We start from the raw sequence: 27,828 nt of genomic DNA on the forward strand, positions 1-27,828 counted from the left end.
CGGCCAACCCGCACACACACTCCAGGCCAGCCCACACAAACACACTCCAGGCCACTCCCGGCCAGCACACACACACACTCCAGGCCAAGCCCGGCCAGCCCACACACACACTCCAGGCCACTCCCGGCCAGCCCACACACACACCCCAGGCCAGGCCACTCCCTGCCAGCCCACACACACACTCCAGGACACTCTCGGCGATCCCACACACAGACTCCAGGCCAGGCCACTCCCGGCCAGCCCACACACACACTGCAGGCCACTCCCGGCCAGCCCACACACACACTGCGGGCCACTCCCCGCCAGCCCCCCCCCCCCCACCCACACACTCCCCGCCAGCCCCCACACACACTCCAGGCCAGTCCCGGCCAGCCCACACACACACTCCAGGCCACTCACGGCCAGCCCACACAGACATTCCAGGCCACTGCCGGCCAGCCCACACACACACTCCAGGCCACTCCCCGCCAGCCCCCACACACACTCCAGGCCACTCCCGGCCTGCCTACACAGACACCCCAGTCCAGCGCACACCCGGCCAGCCCACACAGACACACTCCAGGCCAGCCCACACACAGACTCCAGGACACTCACGGCGAGCCCACACACATACTCCATGCCACTCGCGGCCAGCCCCCGTACAAAATCCAGGACACTCCCGGCCAGCCCCCATACACACTCCAGACCACTCCCGGTCAGCCCAAACCCACACTCCCAGCCACTCCCAGCCAGCCCAGACACAATCTCCAGGCCACTCCCGGCCAGCCCAAACGCACACTCCATGCCACTCACGGCCAGCCCACACACACAGTCCAAGCCACTCCCGACCAGCCCACAGACACACACCAGGCCACTCCAGGCCTGCCCACACACACACTCCAGGCCACTCCCGGCCAGCCCACAAACACACTCCAGGCCACTCCCGGCCAGCCCACACACACACTCCAGGCCACCCCCGACCAGCGCACACACACACTCCAGGCCACTCCCTGCCAACCCCCACATACACCCCAGGCCACTCCCGCCCAGCCCACATACACACTCCAGGTCACTCCAGGCCAGCCCACACACACACTCCAGGCCACTCCCGGCCAGCCCACACACACACTCCAGGCCACTCCCAGCCAGCCCACACACTCACTCCAGGCCACTCCCGGCCAGCACACACACACACTCCAGGCCACCCAGCCAGCCCACACACTCACTCCAGGCCACTCACGGCCAGCCCACACACACACTCCAGGCCACTCCCGGCCAGCCGACACACACACTCCAGGCCACTCCCGGCCAGCCGACACACACACTCCAGGCCACTCCCGGCCAGCCCACACACACACACCAGGCCACTCACGGCCAGCCCACTCACATGCTCCCCGTCACTCCCGTCCAGCCCACACACACAATCCAGGCCACTCCCGGCCAGCCCACACACACACTCCAGGCCAATCCTGGACAGCCCACACACACACTCCAGGCCACTCTCGGCCAGCCTACACAGACACCTCAGTCCAGCGCACTCCCGGCCAGCCCACATAGACACTCCAGGCCAGGCCACTCCCGGCCAGCCCACACACACTCTCCAGGCCACTCACGGCCAGCCCACTGACACACGCCAGGCCACTCCCGGGCAGCCCACACACACACTCCAGGCCACTCGCGGCCAGCCCCCACACACACTCCAGGCCACTCCCGGCCAGCTCCCACACACACTCCAGGCCACTCCTGGCCAGCCCACAGACACACTCCAGGCCACTCCCGGCCAGCCCACACACACACTCCATGCTTCTCCCGGCCAGCACACACACAATCTCCAGGCCACTCCCAGCCAGCCCAAACGCACACTCCATGCCACTCACGGCCAGCCCACACACACACTCCAAGCCACTCCCGGCCAGCCCACACACACACTCCAGGCCAATCCCGGACAGCCCACAGACACACACCAGGCCACTCCAGGCCTGCCCACACACACACTCCAGGCCACTCCCGGCCTGCCCACACACACACTCCAGGCCACTCCCGGCCAGCCAACACACACACTCCAGGCCACTCCCGGCCAGCCCATACACACACTCCAGGCCACTCCCTGCCAACCACACATACACCCCAGGCCACTCCCGCCCAGCCCACATACACACTCCTGGTCACTCCCGGCCAGCCCACACACACACTACAGGCCACTCCCGGCCAGCCCACACACACACTCCCGGCCACTCCCAGCCAGCCCAGACACAATCTCCAGACCACTCCCGGTCAGCCCAAACCCACACTCCCGGCCACTCCCAGCCAGCCCAGACACAATCTCCAGGCCACTCCCGACCAGCCCACAGACACACACCAGGCCACTCCAGGCCTGCCCACACACACACTCCAGGCCACTCCCGGCCAGCCCACAAACACACTCCAGGCCACTCCCGGCCAGCCCACACACACTCCAGGCCACCCCCGAGCAGCGCACACACACACTCCAGGCCACTCCCTGCCAACCCCCACATACACCCCAGGCCACTCCCGCCCAGCCCACATACACACTCCAGGTCACTCCAGGCCAGCCCACACACACACTCCAGGCCACTCCCGGCCAGCCCACACACACACTCCAGGCCACTCCCAGCCAGCCCACACACTCACTCCAGGCCACTCCCGGCCAGCACACACACACACTCCAGGCCACCCAGCCAGCCCACACACTCACTCCAGGCCACTCACGGCCAGCCCACACACACACTCCAGGCCACTCCCGGCCAGCCGACACACACACTCCAGGCCACTCCCGGCCAGCCGACACACACACTCCAGGCCACTCCCGGCCAGCCCACACACACACACCAGGCCACTGCCGGCCAGCCCACTCACATGCTCCCCGTCACTCCCGTCCAGCCCACACACACAATCCAGGCCACTCCCGGCCAGCCCACACACACACACCAGGCCAATCCTGGACAGCCCACACACACATTCCAGGCCACTCTCGGCCAGCCTACACAGACACCTCAGTCCAGCGCACTCCCGGCCAGCCCACATAGACACTCCAGGCCAGGCCACTCCCGGCCAGCCCACACACACTCTCCAGGCCACTCACGGCCAGCCCACTGACACACGCCAGGCCACTCCCGGCCAGCCCACACACACACTCCAGGCCACTCGCGGCCAGCCCCCACACACACTCCAGGCCACTCCCGGCCAGCCCACACACTCACTCCAGGCCACTCCCGGCCAGCACACACACACACTCCAGGCCACCCAGCCAGCCCACACACTCACTCCAGGCCACTCACGGCCAGCCCACACACACACTCCAGGCCACTCCCGGCCAGCCGACACACACACTCCAGGCCACTCCCGGCCAGCCGACACACACACTCCAGGCCACTCCCGGCCAGCCCACACACACACACCAGGCCACTGCCGGCCAGCCCACTCACATGCTCCCCGTCACTCCCGTCCAGCCCACACACACAATCCAGGCCACTCCCGGCCAGCCCACACACACACACCAGGCCAATCCTGGACAGCCCACACACACATTCCAGGCCACTCTCGGCCAGCCTACACAGACACCTCAGTCCAGCGCACTCCCGGCCAGCCCACATAGACACTCCAGGCCAGGCCACTCCCGGCCAGCCCACACACACTCTCCAGGCCACTCACGGCCAGCCCACTGACACACGCCAGGCCACTCCCGGCCAGCCCACACACACACTCCAGGCCACTCGCGGCCAGCCCCCACACACACTCCAGGCCACTCCCGGCCAGCTCCCACACACACTCCAGGCCACTCCTGGCCAGCCCACAGACACACTCCAGGCCACTCCCGGCCAGCCCACACACACACTCCATGCTTCTCCCGGCCAGCACACACACAATCTCCAGGCCACTCCCAGCAAGCCCAGACACAATCTCCAGGCCACTCCCGGCCAGCCCAAACGCACACTCCATGCCACTCACGGCCAGCCCACACACACACTCCAAGCCACTCCCGGCCAGCCCACACACACACTCCAGGCCAATCCCGGACAGCCCACAGACACACACCAGGCCACTCCAGGCCTGCCCACACACACACTCCAGGCCACTGCCGGCCTGCCCACACACACACTCCAGGCCACTCCCGGCCAGCCAACACACACACTCCAGGCCACTCCCGGCCAGCCCACACACACACTCCAGGCCACTCCCTGCCAACCCCCACATACACCCCAGGCCACTCCCGCCCAGCCCACATACACACTCCAGGTCACTCCCGGCCAGCACACACACACACTCCAGGCTACTCCCGGCCAGCCCACACACTCTGTCCCGGTCACTCACGGCCAGCCCACACACAGACTCCAGGCCACTCCCGGCCAGCCCACAAACACACTCCAGGCCACTCCCAGCCAGCCCACACACTCACTCCAGGCCACTCCCGGCCAGCCCACACACACACTCCTGGCCACTCCCTGCCAGCCCACACACTCACTCCAGGCCACTCCCGGCCAGCCCACACACACACTCCAGGCCACTCCCGGCCAGCCCACACACAAACTCCAGGCCACTCCCGCCCAGCCCACACACACACTCCAGGCCACTCCAGGCCAGCCCACACACGCACTCCAGGCCACTGCCGGCCAGCCCACACACATACTACCGGTCACTCCCGGCCAGCCCACACACACAATCCAGGCCACTCCCGGCCAGCCCACACACACACTCCAGGCCAATCCGGGACATCCCACACACACACTCCAGGCCACTCCCGGCCAGCCTACACAGACACCTCAGTCCAGCGCACTCCCGGCCAGCCCACATAGACACTCCAGGCCAGGCCACTCCTGGCCAGCCCACACACACTCTCCAGGCCACTCATGCCAGCCCACACACACACTCCAGGCCACTCCCGGCCAGCTCCCACACACACTCCAGGCCACTCCTGGCCAGCCCACAGACACACTCCAGGCTAATCCTGGCCAGCCGACACACACACTCCAGGCCACTCCCGGCCAGCCCACACACACACTCCGGGCCACTCCCCACCAGCCCCCCCCCCCACACACACACTCCAGGCCACTCCCCGCCAGCCCCCACACACACTCCAGGCCACTCCCGGCCAGCCCACACACACACTCTAGGCCACTCACGGCCAGCCCACACACACACTCCATGCCACTCCCGGCCAGCGCACACACACACTCCAGGCCACTCCCGGCCAGCCCACACACACACTCCAGGCCACTCCCGGCCAGCACACACACAGACTCCAGGCCACTCCCGGCAAGCGCACACACACACTCCAGGCCAGCCCACACAAACACACTCCAGGCCACTCCCAGCCAGCCCACACACTCACTCCAGGCCACTCACGGCCAGCCCACACACACACTCCAGGCTACTCCCGGCCAGACGACACACACACTCCAGGCCACTCCCGGCCAGCCCACACACACACTCCAGGCCAGGCCACTCCCGGCCAGCCCACACACACACTCCAGGCCACTCCCGGCCAGCCGACACACACACTCCAGGCCACTCCCGGCCAGCCCACACACACACTCCAGGCCAGGCCACTCCCGGCCAGCCCACACACACACTCCAGGCCAATCCGGGACATCCCACACACACACTCCAGGCCACTCCCGGCCAGCCTACACAGACACCTCAGTCCAGCGCACTCCCGGCCAGCCCACATAGACACTCCAGGCCAGGCCATTCCCGGCCAGCCCACACACACTCTCCAGGCCACTCATGCCAGCCCACACACACACTCCAGGCCACTCCTGGCCAGCCCACAGACACACTCCAGGCCACTCCCTGCCAGCCCACACACACACTCCAGGCCACTCCCGGCCAGCCCACGCACACACTCCAAGCCACTCTCGGCAAGCCCACACACACACTCCAGGCCAATCCCGGACAGCCCCCACACACACTCCAGGCCACTCCCGGCCAACCCGCACACACACTCCAGGCCAGCCCACACAAACACACTCCAGGCCACTCCCGGCCAGCACACACACACACTCCAGGCCAAGCCCGGCCAGCCCACACACACACTCCAGGCCACTCCCGGCCAGCCCACACACACACCCCAGGCCAGGCCACTCCCTGCCAGCCCACACACACACTCCAGGACACTCTCGGCGATCCCACACACAGACTCCAGGCCAGGCCACTCCCGGCCAGCCCACACACACACTGCAGGCCACTCCCGGCCAGCCCACACACACACTGCGGGCCACTCCCCGCCAGCCCCCCCCCCCCCACCCACACACTCCCCGCCAGCCCCCACACACACTCCAGGCCAGTCCCGGCCAGCCCACACACACACTCCAGGCCACTCACGGCCAGCCCACACAGACATTCCAGGCCACTGCCGGCCAGCCCACACACACACTCCAACCCACTCCCGGACAGCCCACACACACACTCCAGGCAACTCCCGGCCAGCCCACACACACACTCCAGGCCAGTCCCGGCCAGCCCACACACACACTCCTGGCCAGGACACTCCCGGCCAGCCCCATACACACTCCAGGCTACTCCTGGCTAGCCCACACGCACACTCCAGGCCACACACGGCCAGCCCACACACACACTCCGGGCCACTCCCCGCCAGCCCCCCCCCCCGCCCCCATACACACCACGCCACTCCCCGCAAGCCCCCACACACACTCCAGGCCACTCCCCGCCAGCCCCCACACACACTCCAGGCCAGTCCCGGCCAGCCCACACACACACTCCAGGCCACTCCCGGACAGCCCACACACACTCCTGGCCACTCCCGGCCAGCCCACACTCACACTCCAGGCCACTCCCGGCCAGCCCACACACACACTCCAGGCCACTCCCGGCCAGCCCACACACACACTCCAGGCCACTCCCGGCCAGCCCACACACACACTCCAGGCCACTCCCGGCCAGCCCACTCACATACTCCCGGTCACTCCCGTCCAGCCCACACACACAATCCAGGCCACTCCCGGCCAGCCCACACACACATTCCAGGCCAATCCGGGACAGCCCACACACACACTCCAGGCCACTCTCGGCCAGCCTACACAGACACCTCAGTCCAGCGCACTCCCGGCCAGCCCACATAGACACTCCAGGCCAGGCCACTCCCGGCCAGCCCACACACACTCTCCAGGCCACTCACGGCCAGCCCACACACACACTCCAGGCCACTCGCGGCCAGCCCCCACACACACTCCAGGCCACTCCCGGCCAACCCACACACACACTCCAGGCCACTCCCGGCCTGCCCACATACACACTCCTGGTCACTCCAGGCCAGCCCACACACACACTCCAGGTCACTCCCGACCAGCCCACGCACACAATCCAGGCCACTCCCTGCCAACCCCCACATACACCCCAGGCCACTCCCGCCCAGCCCACATACACACTCCAGGTCACTCCAGGCCAGCCCACACACACACTCCAGGTCACTCCCGGCCAGCCCACACACACACTCCAGGCCACTCCCGGCCAGCCCACACACTCTCTCCCGCTCACTCACGGCCAGCCCACACACACACTCCAGGCCACTCCCGGCCAGCCCACGCACACACTCCAAGCCATTCTCGGCAAGCCCACACACACACTCCAGGCCAATCCCGGACAGCCCCCACAAACACTCCAGGCCACTCCCGGCCAACCCGCACACACACTCCAGGCCAGCCCACACAAACACACTCCAGGCCACTCCCGACCAGCACACTCACACACTCCAGGCCAAGCCCGGCCAGCCCACACACACACTCCAGGCCACTCCCGGCCAGCCCACACACACACTCCAGGCCACTCCCGGCCAGCCCACACACACACCCCAGGCCAAGCCACTCCCTGCCAGCCCACACACACACTCCAGGACACTCTCGGCGAGCCCACACACAGACTCCAGGCCAGGCCACTCCCGGCCAGCCCACACACACACTGCAGGCCACTCCCGGCCAGCCCACACACACACTGCGGGCCACTCCCCGCCAGCCCCCCCCCCCCCACGCACACACTCCCCGCCAGCCCCCACACACACTCCAGGCCAGTCCCGGCCAGGCCACACACACACTCCAGGCCACTCACGGCCAGCCCACACAGACATTCCAGGCCACTGCCGGCCAGCCCACACACACACTCCAACCCACTCCCGGACAGCCCACACACACACTCCAGGCAACTCCCGGCCAGCCCACACACACACTCCATGCCAGTCCCGGCCAGCCCACACACACACTCCTGGCCAGGACACTCCCGGCCAGCCAAATACTCACTCCAGGCTACTCCTGGCTAGCCCACACGCACACTCCAGGCCACACACGGCCAGCCCACACACACACTCCGGGCCACTCCCCGCCAGCCCCCCCCCCACCCCATACACACCACGCCACTCCCCGCAAGCCCCCACACACACTCCAGGCCACTCCCCGCCAGCCCCCACACACACTCCAGGCCAGTCCCGGCCAGCCCACACACACACTCCAGGCCACTCCCGGACAGCCCACACACACTCCTGGCCACTCCCGGCCAGCCCACACTCACACTCCAGGCCACTCCCGGCCAGCCCACACACACACTCCAGGCCACTCCCGACCAGCCCACACACACACTTCAGGCCACTCCCGGCCAGCCCACACACACACTCCAGGCCACTTCCGGCCAGCCCACTCACATACTCCCGGTCACTCCCGTCCAGCCCACACACACAATCCAGGCCACTCCCGGCCAGCCCACACACACACTCCAGGCCAATCCGGGACAGCCCACACACACACTCCAGGCCACTCTCGGCCAGCCTACACAGACACCTCAGTCCAGCGCACTCCCGGCCAGCCCACATAGACACTCCAGGCCAGGCCACTCCCGGCCAGCCCACACACACTCTCCAGGCCACTCACGGCCAGCCCACACACACACTCCAGGCCACTCGCGGCCAGCCCCCACACACACTCCAGGCCACTCCCGGCCAACCCACACACACACTCTAGGCCACTCCCGGCCTGCCCACACACACACTCCAGGCCACTCCCGGCCAGCCCACACACACACACTCCAGGCCACTCCCTGCCAACCCCCACATACACCCCAGGCCACTCCCGCCCAGCCCACATACACACTCCAGGTCACTCCAGGCCAGCCCACACACACACTCCAGGTCACTCCCGGCAAGCCCACACACACACTCCAGGCCACTCCCTGCCAACCCCCACATACACCCCAGGCCACTCCCGCCCAGCCCACATACACACTCCAGGTCACTCCAGGCCAGCCCACACACACACTCCAGGTCACTCCCGGCCAGCCCACACACACACTCCAGGCCACTCCCGGCCAGCCCACACACTCTCTCCCGCTCACTCACGGCCAGCCCACACACACACTCCAGGCCACTCCCGGCCAGCCCACACACACACTCCAGGCCACTACCAGACAGCCCACACACTCACTCCAGGCCACTCACGGCCAGCCCACACACACACTCCAGGCCACTCCCGGCCAGCCGACACACACACTCCAGGCCACTCCCGGCCAGCCCCCACACACACTCCAGGCCACTCCTGGCCAGCCCACAGACAAACTCCAGGCCACTACCGGCCAGCCCACACACACACTCCAGGCTTCTCCCGGCCAGCACACACACAATCTCCAGGCCACTCCCGACCAGCCGAAACACACACTCCAAGCCACTCTCGGCAAACCCACACACTCACTCCAGGCCAATACCGGACAGCCCCCACACACACTCCAGGCCACTCCCGGCCAGCTCACACACACACTCCAGGCCACTCCCGGCCAGCCCACACACACACTCCAGGTCACTCCCGGCCAGCCCACACAAACACTCCAGGCCACTCCCTGCCAGCCCACACACACACTCCAGGCCACTCCCGGCCAGCCCACACACACACTCCAGGCCACTCCCGGCCAGCCCACACACACACTCCAGGCCACTCCCTGCCTGCCCCCACACACACTCCGTGCCACTCCCGGCCAGCCCACACGTACACTCCAGGCCACTCCCGGCCAGCCCACACACTCTCTCCCGGTCACTCCCGGCCAGCCCACACACACACTCCAGGCCACTCCCGGCCAGCCCACACACACACTCCAGGCCTCTCCCAGCCAGCCCACACACTCACTCCAGGCCACTCCCGGCCAGCCCACACACACACTCCAGGCCACTCCCAGCCAGCCCACACACTCACTCCAGGCCACTCACGGCCAGCCCACACACACACTCCAGGCCAATCCCGGCCAGCCGACACACACACTCCAGGCCACTCCCTGCCAGCCCACACACACACTCCAGGCCACTGCCGGCCAGCCCACACACATACTCCCGGTCACTCCCGGCCAGCCCACACACACAATCCAGGCCACTCCCGGCCAGCCCACACACACACTCCAGGCCAATCCGGGACAGCCCACACACACTCTCCAGGCCACTCCCGGCCAGCCTACACAGACACCTCAGTCCAGCGCACTCCCGGCCAGCCCACATAGAAACTCCAGGCCAGGCCACTCCCGGCCAGCCCACACACACTCTCCAGGCCACTCACGGCCAGCCCACACACACACTCCAGGCCACTTGCGGCCAGCCCCCACACACACTCAAGGCCACTCCCGGCCAGCTCCCAAACACACTCCAGGCCACTCCTGGCCAGCCCACAGACACACTCCAGGCTTCTCTCGGTCAGCACACACACAATCTCCAGGCCACTCCCGACCAGCCGAAACACACACTCCAAGCCACTCTCGGCAAGCCCACACACACACTCCAGGCCAATCCCGGACAGTCCCCACACACACTCCAGGCCACTCCCGGCCAGCTCACACACACACTCCAGGCCACTCCCGGACAGCCCACATACACACTCCAGGCCACTCCCGGACAGCCCACACACACACTCCAGGCCACTCCCGGCCAGCCCACACACACACTCCGGGCCACTCCCCCCCCCCCCCCACACACACTCCAGGCCACTCCCGGCCAGCCCACACACACTCCAGGCCACTCCCCGCCAGCCCACACACACACTCCAGGCCACTCACGGCCAGCCCACACACACTCCAGGCCACTCCCGGACAGCCCACATACACACTCCAGGCCACTCCCGGACAGCCCACACACACACACTCCAGGCCACTCCCGGCCAGCCCACACACACACTCCAGGCCACTCCCGGACAGCCCACATACACACTCCAGGCCACTCCCGGCCAGCCCACACACACACTCCAGGCCACTCCCGGACAGCCCACACACACTCCAGGCCACTCCCAGACAGCCCACATACACACTCCAGGCCAATCCGGGACAGGCCACACACACACTCCAGGCCACTCCCGGCCAGCCTACACAGACACCCCAGTCCAGCGCACTCCCGGCCAACCGACACACACACTCCAGGCCAGGCCACTCCCGGCCAGCCCTCACACATACTCCATGCCACGCGCGGCCAGCCCCCGCACAAAATCCAGGACATTCCCGGCCAGCCCCCATCCACACTCCAGGCTACTCCTGGCTAGCCCACACGCACACTCCAGGCCACTCACGGCCAGCCCACACACACACTCCGGGCCACTCCCCGCCAGCCCCCCCCCCATACACACCACGCCACTCCCCGCAAGCCCCCACACACACTCCAGGCCACTCCCCGCCAGCCCCCACACACACTCCAGGCCAGTCCCGGCCAGCCCACACACACACTCCAGGCCACTCCCGGACAGCCCACACACACTCCTGGCCACTCCCGGCCAGCCCACACTCACACTCCAGGCCACTCCCGGCCAGCCCACACACACACTCCAGGCCACTCCCGGCCAGCCCACACACACACTCCAGGCCACTCCCGGCCAGCCCACTCACATACTCCCGGTCACTCCCGTCCAGCCCACACACACAATCCAGGCCACTCCCGGCCAGCCCACACACACACTCCAGGCCAATCCGGGACAGCCCTCACACACACTCCAGGCCACTCTCGGCCAGCCGACACAGACACCTCAGTCCAGCGCACTCCCGGCCAGCCCACATAGACACTCCAGGCCAGGCCACTCCCGGCCAGCCCACACACACTCTCCAGGCCACTCACGGCCAGCCCACACACACACTCCAGGCCACTCGCGGCCAGCCCCCACACACACTCCAGGCCACTCTCGGCCAGCCTACACAGACACCTCAGTCCAGCGCACTCCCGGCCAGCCCACATAGACACTTCAGGCCAGGCCAGTCCCGGCCAGCCCACACACACTCTCCAGGCCACTCACGTCCAGCCCACACACACACTCCAGGCCACTCGCGGCCAGCCCCCACACACACTCCAGGCCACTCCCGGCCAGCTCCCACACACACTCCAGGCCACTCCTGGCCAGCCCACAGGCACACTCCAGGTCACTCCCGGCCAGCCCACACACACACTCCAGGCTTCTCCCTGCCAGCACACACACAATCTCCAGGCCACTCCCAGCCAGCCCAGACACAATCTCCAGGCCACTCCCGGCCAGCCCAAACGCACACTCCATGCCACTCACGGCCAGCCCTCACACACACTCCAAGCCACTCCCGGCCAGCCCACACACACACTCCAGGCCAATCCCGGACAGCCCACAGACACACACCAGGCCACTCCAGGCCTGCCCACACACACACCCCAGGCCACTCCCGGCCTGCCCACACACACACTCCAGGCCACTCCCGGCCAGCCCACACACACACACTCCAGGCCACTCCCTGCCAACCCCCACATACACCCCAGGCCACTCCCGCCCAGCCCACATACACACTCCAGGTCACTCCAATCCAGCCCACACACGCACTCCAGGTTACTACCGGCCAGCCCACACACAAACTCCAGGCCACTCCCGGCCAGCTCACACACACACTCCAGGCCACTCCCGGCCAGCCCACACACACACTCCAGGCCACTCCGGGCCAGCCCACACAAACACCCCAGGCCACTCCCGGCCAGCCCACACACACACTCCAGGCCACTCCCGGCCAGCCCACACACACACTCCAGGCCACTCCCGGCCAGCCCACACACACACTCCAGGCCACTCCCTGCCTGCTCCCACACACACTCCATGCCACTCCCGGCCCGCCCACACGCACACTCCAGGCCACTCCCGGCCAGCCCACACACTCTCTCCCGGTCACTCCCGGCCAGCCCACACACACACTCCAGGCCACTCCCGGCCAGCCCACACACACACTCCAGGCCACTCCCAGCCAGCCCACACACTCACTCCAGGCCACTCCCGGCCAGCCCACACACACACTCCAGGCCACTTCCAGCTAGCCCACACACTCACTCCAGGCCACTCACGGCCAGCCCACACACACACTCCAGGCCAATCCCGGCCAGCCGACACACACACTCCAGGCCACTCCCGGCCAGCCCACACAAACACTCCAGGCCACTCCCGGCCAGCCCACACAAACACTCCAGGCCACTCCCAGCCAGCCCACACACTCACTCCAGGCCACTCCCGGCCAGCCCACACACACACTCCAGGCCACTCCCGGCCAGCCCACACACACACTCCAGGCCACTCCCTGCCAGCCCACACACACACTCCAGGCCACTGCCGGCCAGCCCACACACATACTCCCGGTCACTCCCGGCCAGCCCACACACACAATCCAGGCCACTCCCGGCCAGCCCACACACACACTCCAGGCCAATCCGGGACAGCCCACACACACACTCCAGGCCACTCCCGGCCAGCCTACACAGACACCTCAGTCCAGCGCACTCCCGGCCAGCCCACATAGACACTCCAGGCCAGGCCACTCCCGGCCAGCCCACACACACTCTCCAGGCCACTCACGGCCAGCCCACACACACACTCCAGGCCACTTGCGGCCAGCCCCCACACACACTCAAGGCCACTCCCGGCCAGCTCCCAAACACACTCCAGGCCACTCCTGGCTAGCCCACAGACACACTCCAGGCTTCTCCCGGTCAGCACACACACAATCTCCAGGCCACTCCCGACCAGCCGAAACACACACTCCAAGCCACTCTCGGCAAGCCCACACACACACTCCAGGCCAATCCCGGACAGTCCCCACACACACTCCAGGCCACTCCCGGCCAGCTCACACACACACTCCAGGCCACTCCCGGCCAGCCCACACACACACTCCAGGCCACTCCCGGCCAGCCCACACAAACACTTCAGGCCACTCCCGGCCAGCCCACACACACACTCCAGACCACTCCCGGCCAGCCCACACACACACTCCAGGCCACTCCCGGCCTGCCCCCACACACACTCCTGGCCACTCCCGGCCAGCCCACACGCACACAGCATGCCACTCCCGGCCAGCCCACACACACAATCCAGGACACTCCCGGCCAGCCCACACACACACTCCAGGCCACTCCCGGCCAGCCCACACACACACTTCAGGCCACTCCCGGCCAGCCCACACACACACTCCAGGGCAGTCCCGACCAGCCCACAGACACACTCCAGGCCACTCCCGGCCAGCCCACACACACACTCCAGGCCACTTCCGGCCAGCCCACACACACACTCCAGGCCACTCCCGGCCAGCCCACACACACACTCCAGGCCACTCCCTGCCAGCCCCCACACACTCTCCAGTCCACTCCCGGCCAGCCCACACACACACTCCAGGACACTCCCGGCCAGCCCACACACACACTCCAGGCCAGCCCACACACACACTCCAGGACACTCCCGGCCAGCCCACACGCACACTCCAGGCCACTCCAGGCCAGCCCACACACACACTCCAGGCCACTCCCGGCCAGCTCACACACACACTCCAGGACACTCCCGGCCAGCCCACACACACACTCCAGGCCACTCCAGGCCAGCCCACACACACACTCCAGGACACTCCAGGCCAGCCCACACACACACTCCAGGCCACTCCCGGCCAGCCCACACACACACTCCCGGTCACTCACGGCCAGCCCACACACACACTCCAGGCCACTCCCGGCCAGCCCACACACACACTCCAGGCCACACCCGGCCAGCCCACACACACACTCCGGGCCACTCCCTGCCTGCCCCCACACACACTCCTGGCCACTCCCGGCCAGCCCACACGCACACTACATGCCACTCCCGGCCAGCCCACACGCACACTCCAGGCCACTCCAGGCCAGCCCACACACACACTCCCGGTCACTCCCGACCAGCCCACACACACACTCCAGGCCACTCCCGGCCAGCCCACACACACACTTCAGACAACTCCCAACCAGCCCACAGACACACTCCAGGCCACTCCCGGCCAGCCCACACACACACTCCAGGCCACTTCCGGCCAGCCCACACACACACTCCAGGCCACTCCCGGCCAGCCCACACACACACTCCAGGCCACTCCCGGCCAGCCCACACACACACTCCAGGCCACTCCCTGCCTGCCCCCACACACACTCCTGGCCACTCCCGGCCAGCCCACACGCACACAGCATGCCACTCCCGGCCAGCCCACACACACACTCCTGGCCACTCCCGGCCAGCCCACACGCACACAGCATGCCACTCCCGGCCAGCCCACACACACACTCCAAGCCACTCTCGGCAAGCCCACACACACACTCCAGGCCAATCCCGGACAGTCCCCACACACACTCCAGGCCACTCCCGGCCAGCTCACACACACACTCCAGGCCACTCCCGGCCAGCCCACACACACACTGCAGGCCACTCCCGGCCAGCCCACACAAACACTCCAGGCCACTCCCGGCCAGCCCACACACACACTCCAGACCACTCCCGGCCAGCCCACACACACACTCCAGGCCACTCCCTGCCTGCCCCCACACACACTCCTGGCCACTCCCGGCCAGCCCACACGCACACAGCATGCCACTCCCGGCCAGCCCACACACACAATCCAGGACACTCCCGGCCAGCCCACACACACACTTCAGGCCACTCCCGGCCAGCCCACACACACACTTCAGGCCACTCCCGGCCAGCCCACACACACACTCCAGGGCAGTCCCGACCAGCCCACAGACACACTCCAGGCCACTCCCGGCCAGCCCACACACACACTCCAGGCCACTTCCGGCCAGCCCACACACACACTCCAGGCCACTCCCGGCCAGCCCACACACACACTCCAGGCCACTCTCTGCCAGCCCCCACACACTCTCCAGTCCACTCCCGGCCAGCCCACACACACACTCCAGGACACTCCCGGCCAGCCCACACACACACTCCAGGCCACTCCAGGCCAGCCCACACACACACTCCAGGACACTCCCGGCCAGCCCACACGCACACTCCAGGCCACTCCAGGCCAGCCCACACACACACTCCAGGCCACTCCCGGCCAGCCCACACACACACTCCCGGTCACTCACGGCCAGCCCACACACACACTCCAGGCCACTCCCGGCCAGCCCACACACACACTCCAGGCCACACCCGGCCAGCCCACACACACACTCCGGGCCACTCCCTGCCTGCCCCCACAAACACTCCTGGCCACTCCCGGCCAGCCCACACGCACACTACATGCCACTCCCGGCCAGCCCACACGCACACTCCAGGCCACTCCAGGCCAGCCCACACACACACTCCCGGTCACTCCCGACCAGCCCACACACACACTCCAGGCCACTCCCGGCCAGCCCACACACACACTTCAGACAACTCCCAACCAGCCCACAGACACACTCCAGGCCACTCCCGGCCAGCCCACACACACACTCCAGGCCACTTCCGGCCAGCCCACACACACACTCCAGGCCACTCCCGGCCAGCCCACACACACACTCCAGGCCACTCCCTGCCAGCCCCCACACACAGTCCAGTCCACTCCCGACCAGCCCACACGCACACTCCAGGCCACTCCCGGCCAGCCCACACACACACTCCAGGCCACTATCAGCCAGCCCACACACTCACTCCAGGCCACTCACGGCCAGCCCACACACACACTCCAGGCCACTCCCGGACAGCCGACACACACACTCCAGGCCACTCCCGGCCAGCTCCCACGCACACTCCAGGCCACTCCCGGCCAGCCCACACACACACTCCAGGCCACTATCAGCCAGCCCACACACTCACTCCAGGCCACTCACGGCCAGCCCACACACACACTCCAGGCCACTCCCGGCCAGCCGACACACACACTCCAGGCCACTCCCGGCCAGCTCCCACACACACTCCAGGCCACTCCTGGCCAGCCCGCAGACAAACTCCAGGCCACTACCGGCCAGCCCACACACACACTCCAGGCTTCTCCCGGCCAGCACACACACAATCTACAGGCCACTCCCGACCAGCCGAAACACACACTCCAAGCCACTCTCCGCAAGCCCACACACACACTCCAGGCCAATCCCGGACAGCCCCCACACACACTCCAGGCCACTCCCGGCCAGCTCACACACACACTCCAGGCCACTCCCGGCCAGCCCACACACACACTCCAGGCCACTCCCGGCCAGCCCACACTAACACTCCAGGCCACTCCCGGCCAGCCCACACACACACTCCAGGCCACTCCCGGCCAGCCCACACACACACTCCAGGCCACTCCCGGCCAGCCCACACACACACTCCAGGCCACTCCCTGCCTGCCCCCACACACACTCCATGCCACTCCCGGCCAGCCCACACGCACACTCCAGGCCACTCCCGGCCAGCCCACACACTCTCTCCCGGTCACTCCCGGCCAGCCCACACACACACTCCAGGCCACTCCCGGCCAGTCCACACACACACTCCAGGCCACTCCCAGCCAGCCCACACACTCACTCCAGGCCACTCCCGGCCAGCCCACACACACACTCCAGGCCACTCCCAGCCAGCCCACACACTCACTCCAGGCCACTCACGGCCAGTCCACACACACACTCCAGGCCACTCCCGGCCAGCCGACACACACACTCCAGGCCACTCCCGGCCAGCCCACACACACACTCCAGGCCACTCCCGGCCAGCCCACACAAACACTCCAGGCCACTCCCAGCCAGCCCACACACTCACTCCAGGCCACTCCCGGCCAGCCCACACACACACTCCAGGCCACTCCCGGCCAGCCCACACACACACTCCAGGCCACTCCCTGCCAGCCGACACACACACTCCAGGCCACTGCCGGCCAGCCCACACACATACTCCCGGTCACTCCCGGCCAGCCCACACACACAATCCAGGCCACTCCCGGCCAGCCCACACACACACTCCAGGCCACTCCCGGCCAGCCTACACAGACACCTCAGTCCAGCGCACTCCCGGCCAGCCCACATAGACACTCCAGGCCAGGCCACTCCCGGCCAGCCCACACACACTCCAGGCCACTCCCGGCCAGCCCACACACACACTCCAGGCCACTCCCAGCCAGCCCACACACTCACTCCAGGCCACTCACGGCCAGCACACACACACACTCCAGGCCACTCCAGCCGACACACACACTCCAGGCCACTCCCGGCCAGCCCACACACACACTTCAGGCCACTCCCGGCCAGTCCACACAAACACTCCAGGCCACTCCCAGCCAGCCCACACACTCACTCCAGGCCACTCCCGGCCAGCCCACACACACACTCCAGGCCACTCCCGGCCAGCCCATACACACACTCCAGGCCACTCCCTGCCAGCCCACACACACACTCCAGGCCACTGCCGGCCAGCCCACACACATACTCCCGGTCACTCCCGGCCAGCCCACACACACAATCCAGGCCACTCCCGGCCAGCCCACACACACACTCCAGGCCAATCCGGGACAGCCCACACACACACTCCAGGCCACTCCCGGCCAGCCTACACAGACACCTCAGTCCAGCGCACTCCCGGCCAGCCCACATAGACACTCCAGGCCAGGCCACTCCCGGCCAGCCCACACACACTCCAGGCCACTCACGGCCAGCCCACAGACACACTCCAGGCTTCTCCCGGTCAGCACACACACAATCTCCAGGCCACTCCCGACCAGCCGAAACACACACTCCAAGCCACTCTCGGCAAGCCCACACACACACTCCAGGTCAATCCCGGACAATCCCCACACACACTCCAGGCCACTCCCGGCCAGCTCACACACAGACTCCAGGCCACTCCCGGCCAGCCCACACACACACTCCAGGCCACACCCGGCCAGCCCACACAAACACTCCAGGCCACTCCCGGCCAGCCCACACACACACTCCAGACCACTCCCGGCCAGCCCACACACACACTCCAGGCCACTCCCTGCCTGCCCCCACACACACTCCTGGCCACTCCCGGCCAGCCCACACGCACACAGCATGCCACTCCCGGCCAGCCCACACGCACACTCCAGGCCACTCCCGGCCAGCCCACACACACAATCCAGGACACTCCCGGTCAGCCCACACACACACTCCAGGCCACTCCCGGCCAGCCCACACACACACTTCAGGCCACTCCCGACCAGCCCACACACACACTCCAGGGCAGTCCCGACCAGCCCACAGACACACTCCAGGCCACTCCCGGCCAGCCCACACACACACTCCAGGCCACTTCCGGCCAGCCCACACACACACTCCAGGCCACTCCCTGCCAGCCCCGACACACTCTCCAGTCCACTCCCGGCCAGCCCACACACACACTCCAGGACACTCCCGGCCAGCCCACACACACACTCCAGGCCACTCCAGGCCAGCCCACACACACACTCCAGGACACTCCCGGCCAGCCGACACGCACACTCCAGGCCACTCCAGGCCAGCCCACACACACACTCCAGGCCACTCCCGGCCAGCCCACACACACACTCCCGGTCACTCACGGCCAGCCCACACACACACTCCAGGCCTCTCCCGGCCAGCCCACACACACACTCCAGGCCACACCCGGCCAGACCACACACACACTCCGGGCCACTCCCTGCCTTCCCCCACACACACTCCTGGCCACTCCCGGCCAGCCCACACGCACACTACATGCCACTCCCGGCCAGCCCACACGCACACTCCAGGCCACTCCCGGCCAGCCCACACACACACTCCCGGTCACTCCCGACCAGCCCACACACACACTCCAGGCCACTCCCGGCAAGCCCACACACACACTTCAGACAACTCCCAACCAGCCCACAGACACACTCCAGGCCACTCCCGGCCAGCCCACACACACACTCCAGGCCACTTCCGGCCAGCCCCCACACACACTCCAGGCCACTCCCGGCCAGCCCACACACACACTCCAGGCCACTCCCTGCCAGCCCCCACACACACTCCAGTCCACTCCCGACCAGCCCACACGCACACTCCAGGCCACTCCCGGCCAGCCCACACACACACTCCAGGCCACAACCAGCCAGCCCGCACACTCACTCCAGGCCACTCACGGCCAGCCCACACACACACTCCAGGCCACTCCCGGCCAGCCGACACACACACTCCAGGCCACTCCCGGCCAGCTCCCACACACAGTCCAGGCCACTCCTGGCCAGCCCACAGACAAACTCCAGGCCACTACCGGCCAGCCCACACACACACTCCAGGCCACTCCCGACCAGCCGAAACACACACTCCAAGCCACTCTCGGCAAGCCCACACACACACTCCAGGCCAATCCCGGACAGCCCCCACACGCACTCCAGGCCACTCCCGGCCAGCTCACACACACACTCCAGGCCACTCCCGGCCAGCCCACACACACACTCCAGGCCACTCCCGGCCAGCCCACACAAACACTCCAGGCCACTCCCGGCCAGCCCACACACACACTCCAGGCCACTCCCGGCCAGCCCACACACACACTCCAGGCCACTCCCGGCCAGCCCACACACACACTCCAGGCAACTCCCTGCCTGCCCCCACACACACTCCATGCCACTCCCGGCCAGCCCACAAGCACACTCCAGGCCACTCACGGCCAGCCCACACACTCTCTCCCGGTCACTCCCGGCCAGCCCACACACACACGCCAGGCCACTCCCGGCGAGCCCACACACACACTCCAGGCCACTCCCAGCCAGCCCGCACACTCACTCCAGGCCACTCCCGGCCAGCCCACACACACACTCCAGGCCACTCCCAGCCAGCCCACACACTCACTCCAGGCCACTCACGGCCAGCCCACACACACACTCCAGGCCACTCCCGGCCAGCCGACACACACACTCCAGGCCACTCCCGGCCAGTCCACACACACACTCCAGGCCACTCCCGGCCAGCCCACACAAACACGCCAGGCCACTCCCAGCTAGCCCACACACTCACTCCAGGCCACTCCCGGCCAGCCCACACACACACTCCAGGCCACTCCCGGCCAGCCCACACACACACTCCAGGCCACTCCCTGCCAGCCCACACACACACTCCAGGCCACTGCCGGCCAGCCCACACACATGCTCCCGGTCACTCCCGGCCAGCCCACACACACAATCCAGGCCACTCCCGGCAAGCCCACACACACACTCCAGGCCAATCCGGGACAGCCCACACACACTCTCCAGGCCACTCACGGCCAGCCCACACACACACTCCAGGCCACTTGCGGCCAGCCCCCACACACACTCAAGGCCACTCCCGGCCAGCTCCCAAACACACTCCAGGCCACTCCTAGCCAGCCCACAGACACACTCCAGGCTTCTCCCGGTCAGCACACACACAATCTCCAGGCCACTCCCGACCAGCCGAAACACACACTCCAAGCCACTCTCGGCAAGCCCACAGACACACTCCAGGCCAATCCCGGACAGTCCCCACACACACTCCAGGCCACTCCCGGCCAGCTCACACACACACACCAGGCCACACCCGGCCAGCCCACACACACACTCCAGGCCACTCCCGGCCAGCCCACACACACACTCCAGACCACTCCCGGCCAGCCCACACACACACTGCAGGCCACTCCCTGCCTGCCCTCACACACACTCAAGTCCACTCCCGACCAGCCCACACGCACACTCCAGGCCACTCCAGGCCAGCCCACACACACACTCCAGGCGACTCCCGGCTAGCCCACACACACACTCCCGGTCACTCACGGCCAGCCCACACACACACTCCAGCCCACTCCCGGCCAGCCCACACACACACTCCAGGCCACTCCCGGCCAGCCCACACACACACTCCAGGCCACTCCCGGCCAGCCCACTCACACACTCCCGGTCACTCACGGCCAGCCCACACACACACTCCAGGCCACTCCCGGCCAGCCCACACACACACTCCAGGCCACTCCAGGCCAGCCCACACACACACTCCAGGCCACTCCCTGCCAGCCCACACACACACTCCAGGCCACTCCAAACCAGCCCACACACACACTCCAGGCCACTCCCGGCCAGCCCACTCACACACTCCCGGTCACTCACAGCCAGCCCACACACACACTCCAGGCCACTCCAGGCACGCCCACACACACATTCCAGGCCACTCCCGGCCAGCCCACACACACACTCCAGGCCAATCCCGGACAGCCCACACACACACTCCAGGCCACTCCCGGCCAGCCCCCACACACACTCCAGGCCACTCCTGGCCAGCCCACACACACACTCCAGGCCTCTCCCGGCCAGCCCACACACACACTCCAGGCCACTCCCGGCCAGCCCCCACACACACTCCCGGTCACTCCCGACCAGCCCACACACACACTCCAGGCCACTCCTGGCCAGCCCACACACACACTCCAGGCCACTCCCGGCCAGCCCACACACACACTCCAGTCCACTCCCGGCCAGTCCACACGCACACTCCAGGCCACTCCAGGCCAGCCCACACACACACTCCAGGCCACTCCCGGCCAGCCCACACACACACTCCCGGTCACTCACGGCAAGCCCACACACACACTCCAGGCCACTCCCGGCCAGCCCACACACACACTCCAGGCCACTCCCGGCCAGCCCACACACACTCTCCAGGCCACTCACGGCCAGCCCACACACACACTCCAGGCCACTTGCGGCCAGCCCCCACACACACTCAAGGCCACTCCCGGCCAGCTCCCAAACACACTCCAGGCCACTCCTGGCCACCCCACAGACACACTCCAGGCTTCTCCCGGTCAGCACACACACAATCTCCAGGCCACTCCCGACCAGCCGAAACACACACTCCAAGCCACTCTCGGCAAGCCCACACACACACACCAGGCCAATCCCGGCCAGCCCACACACACACTCCAGGCCACTCCCGGCCAGCCCACACACACACTCCAGGCCACTCCCGGCCCGCCCCCACACACACTCCAGGCCACACACGGCCAGCCCACACACACACTCCAGGCCACACCCGGCCAGGTCCCACACACACTCCAGGCCACTCCCATCCAGCCCCCACACACACTCCAAGCTACTCCCGGCCAGCCCACATACACACTCCAGGCCAATCCCGGACAGCCCACACACACACTCCAGGCCACTCCCGGCCAGCTCACACACACACTCCAGGCCACTCCCGGCCAGCACCCACACACACTCCAGGTCTCTCCCGGCCAGCTCACACACACACTCCAGGCCAATCCCGGCCAGCCCACTCACACACTCCAGGCAACTCCCGACCAGCCCACACACAAACTCCAGGCCACTCCCGGCCAGCCCCACACACACTCCAGGCCACTCCCGGCCAGCCCGCACACACACTCCCGGTCACTCCCGGCCAGCCCACACACATACACTCCAGGCCACTCCCGGCCAGCTCACACACACACACCAGGCCACTCCCGGCCAGCCCACACACTCTCTCCCGGTCACTCACGGCCAGCCCACACACACACTCCAGGCCACTCCCGGCCAGCCCACACACACACTCCAGGCCACTCCCAGCCAGCCCACACACTCACACCAGGCCACTCCCGGCCAGCCCACACACACACTCCAGGCCACTCCCAGCCAGCCCACACACTCACTCCAGGCCACTCACGGCCAGCCCACACACACACTCCAGGCCACTCCAGGCCAGCCCACACACACACTCCAGGCCACTGCCGGCCAGCCCACTCACATACTCCCGGTCACTCCCGGCCAGCCCACACACACAATCCAGGCCACTCCCGGCCAGCCCACACACACACTCCAGGCCAATCCGGGACAGCCCACACACGCACTCCAGGCCACTCCCGGCCAGCCTACACAGACACCTCAGTCCAGCGCACTCCCGGCCAGCCCACATAGACACTCCAGGCCAGGCCACTCCCGGCCAGCCCACATACACACTCCAGGCCACTCGCGGCCAGCCCCCACACACACTCCAGGCCACTCCCGGCCAGCCTACACAGACACCTCAGTCCAGCGCACTCCCGGCCAGCCCACATAGACACTCCAGGCCAGGCCACTCCCGGCCAGCCCACACACACTCTCCAGGCCACTCACGGCCAGCCCACACACACACTCCAGGCCACTTGCGGCCAGCCCCCACACACACTCCAGGCCACTCCCGGCCAGCTCCCACACACACTCCAGGCCACTCCTGGCCAGCCCACACACACACACTCCAGGCTTCTCCCGGCCAGCTCCCACACACACAATCTCCAGGCCACTCCCGACCAGCCGAAACACACACTCCATGCCACTCCCGGCCAGCCCACACACACACTCCAGGCCACTCCCGGCCAGCTCACACACACACTCCAGGCCACTCCCGGCCAGCCCACACACACACTCCAGGCCACTCACGGCCAGCTCACACACACACCCCAGGGCAGTCCCGACCAGCCCACACACACACTCCAGGCCACTCCCGACCAGCCGAAACACACACTCCATGCCACTCCCGGCCAGCCCACACACACACTCCAGGCCACTCCCGGCCAGCGCACACACACACTCCAGGCCACTCCCGGCCAGCCCATACACACACTCCAGGCCACTCCCGGCCAGCCCACACACACACTCCAGGCCACACCCGGCCAGCCCACACACACTCCAGGCCACTCCCGGCCAGCCCACACACACACTCCAGGCCACACCCGGCCAGCCCACACACACACTCCAGGCCACACCCGGCCAGCCCACACACACACTCCAGGCCACTCCAGGCCAGCCCACACACACACACTCCAGGCCACTCCCGGCCAGCCCACACACACACTCCCGGTCACTCACGGCCAGCCCACACACACACTCCAGGCCACTCCCGGCCAGCCCACACACACACTCCAGGCCACTCCCGGCCAGCCCACACACAAATTCCAGGCCACTCCCAGCCAGCCCACACACACACTCCCGGTCACTCACGGCCAGCCCACACACACACTCCAGGCCAACCCGGGACAGCCCACACACACACTCCGGGCCACTTTCGGCCAGCCCACACACACACTCCAGGCCACTCCCGGCCAGCCCACACACACACTCCAGGCCACTCCCTGCCAGCCCCCACACACACTCCAGTCCTCTCCCGACCTGCCCACACGCACACTCCAGGCCACTCCAGGCCAGCCCACACACACACTCCAGGCCACTCCCGGCTAGCCCACACACACACTCCCGGTCACTCACGGCCAGACCACACACACACTCCAGGCCACTCCCGGCCAGCCCACACACACACTCCAGGCCACTCCCGGCCAGCCCACACACACACTCCAGGCCACTCCCGGCCTGCCCACTCACACACTCCCGGTCACTCACGGCCAGCCCACACACACACTCCAGGCCACTCCCGGCCAGCCCACACACACACTCCAGGCCACTCCCGGCCAGCCCCCACACACACTCCAGGCCACACCCGGCCAGCCCACACACACACTCCAGGCCACTCCCGGCCAGCCCACTCACACACTCCCGGTCACTCACGGCCAGCCCACACACACACTCCAGGCCACTCCCGGCCAGCCCACACACACACTCCCGGTCACTCACGGCCAGCCCACACACACACTCCAGGCCACTCCCGGCCAGCCCACACACACACTCCAAGCCACTCCCGGCCAGCCCACACACACTCTCCAGGCCACTCACGGCCAGCCCACACACACACTCCAGGCCACTTGCGGCCAGCCCCCACACACACTCAAGGCCACTCCCGGCCAGCTCCCAAACACACTCCAGGCCACTCCTGGCCAGCCCACAGACACACTCCAGGCTTCTCCCGGTCAGCACACACACAATCTCCAGGCCACTCCCGACCAGCCGAAACACACACTCCAAGCCACTCTCGGCAAGCCCACACACACACTCCAGGCCACACCCGGCCAGCCCCCACACACACTCCAGGCCACACCCGGCCAGCCCACACACACACTCCAGGCCACACCCGACCAGCCCCCACACACACTCCAGGCCACTCCCATCCAGCCCCCACACACACTCCAAGCTACTCCCGGCCAGCCCACATACACACTCCAGGCCAATCCCGGACAGCCCACACACACACTCCAGGCCACTCCCGGCCAGCTCACACACACACTCCAGGCCACTCCCGGCCAGCCCCCACACACACTCCAGGCCACTCCCGGCCAGCTCACACACACACTCCAGGCCAATCCCGGCCAGCCCACACACACACTCCAGGCAACTCCCGACCAGCCCACACACAAACTCCAGGCCACTCCCGGCCAGCCCCACACACACTCCAGGCCACTCCCGGCCAACCCACACACACACTCCAGGCCACTCCCGGCCTGCCCGCACACACACTCCCGGTCACTCCCGGCCAGCCCACACACACACACTCCAGGCCACTCCCGGCCAGATCACACACACACCAGGCCACTCCCGGCCAGCCCACACACTCTCTCCCGGTCACTCACGGCCAGCCCACACACACACTCCAGGCCACTCCCGGCCAGCCCACACACACACTCCAGGCCACTCCCAGCCAGCCCACACACTCACACCAGGCCACTCCCGGCCAGCCCACACACACACTCCAGGCCATTCCCAGCCAGCCCACACACTCACTCCAGGCCACTCACGGCCAGCCCACACACACACTCCAGGCCACTCCAGGCCAGCCCACACACACACTCCAGGCCACTGCCGGCCAGCCCACTCACATACTCCCGGTCACTCCCGGCCAGCCCACACACACAATCCAGGCCACTCCCGGCCAGCCCACACACACACTCCAGGCCAATCCGGGACAGCCTACACACACACTCCAGGCCACTCCCGGCCAGCCTACACAGACACCTCAGTCCAGCGCACTCCCGGCCAGCCCACATAGACACTCCAGGCCAGGCCACTCCCGGCCAGCCCACACACACTCTCCAGGCCACTCACGGCAAGCCCACACACACACTCCAGGCCACTTGCGGCCAGCCCCCACACACACTCCAGGCCACTCCCGGCCAGCTCCCACACACACTCCAGGCCACTCCTGGCCAGCCCACAGACACACTCCAGGCCACTACCGGCCAGCCCACACACACACACTCCAGGCTTCTCCCGGCCAGCTCCCACACACACAATCTCCAGGCCACTCCCGACCAGCCGAAACACACACTCCATGCCACTCCCGGCCAGCCCACACACACACTCCAGGCCACTCCCGGCCAGCTCACACACACACTCCAGGCCACTCCCGGCCAGCCCACACACACACTCCAGGCCACTCACGGCCAGCTCACACACACACCCCAGGGCAGTCCCGACCAGCCCACACACACACTTCAGGCCACTTCCGGCCAGCTCACACACACACTCCAGGCCACTCCCGGCCAGCCCACACACACACTCCAGGCCACTCCCGGCCAGCCCACACACACACTCCAGGCCACTCCCGGCCAGCCCACACACACACTCCAGGCCACTCCCGGCCAGCCCACACGCACACTCCAGGCCACTCCCGGCCAGCACACACACACACTCCCGGTCACTCACGGCCAGCCCACACACACACTCCAGGCCACTCCCGGCCAGCCCACACACACACTCCAGGCCACACCCGGCCAGCCCACACACACT

The sequence above is a fragment of the Scyliorhinus torazame genome, chromosome 20, assembly GCF_047496885.1.
Source record: "Scyliorhinus torazame isolate Kashiwa2021f chromosome 20, sScyTor2.1, whole genome shotgun sequence".
NCBI classification, from domain to species: Eukaryota; Metazoa; Chordata; class Chondrichthyes; order Carcharhiniformes; family Scyliorhinidae; genus Scyliorhinus; species Scyliorhinus torazame.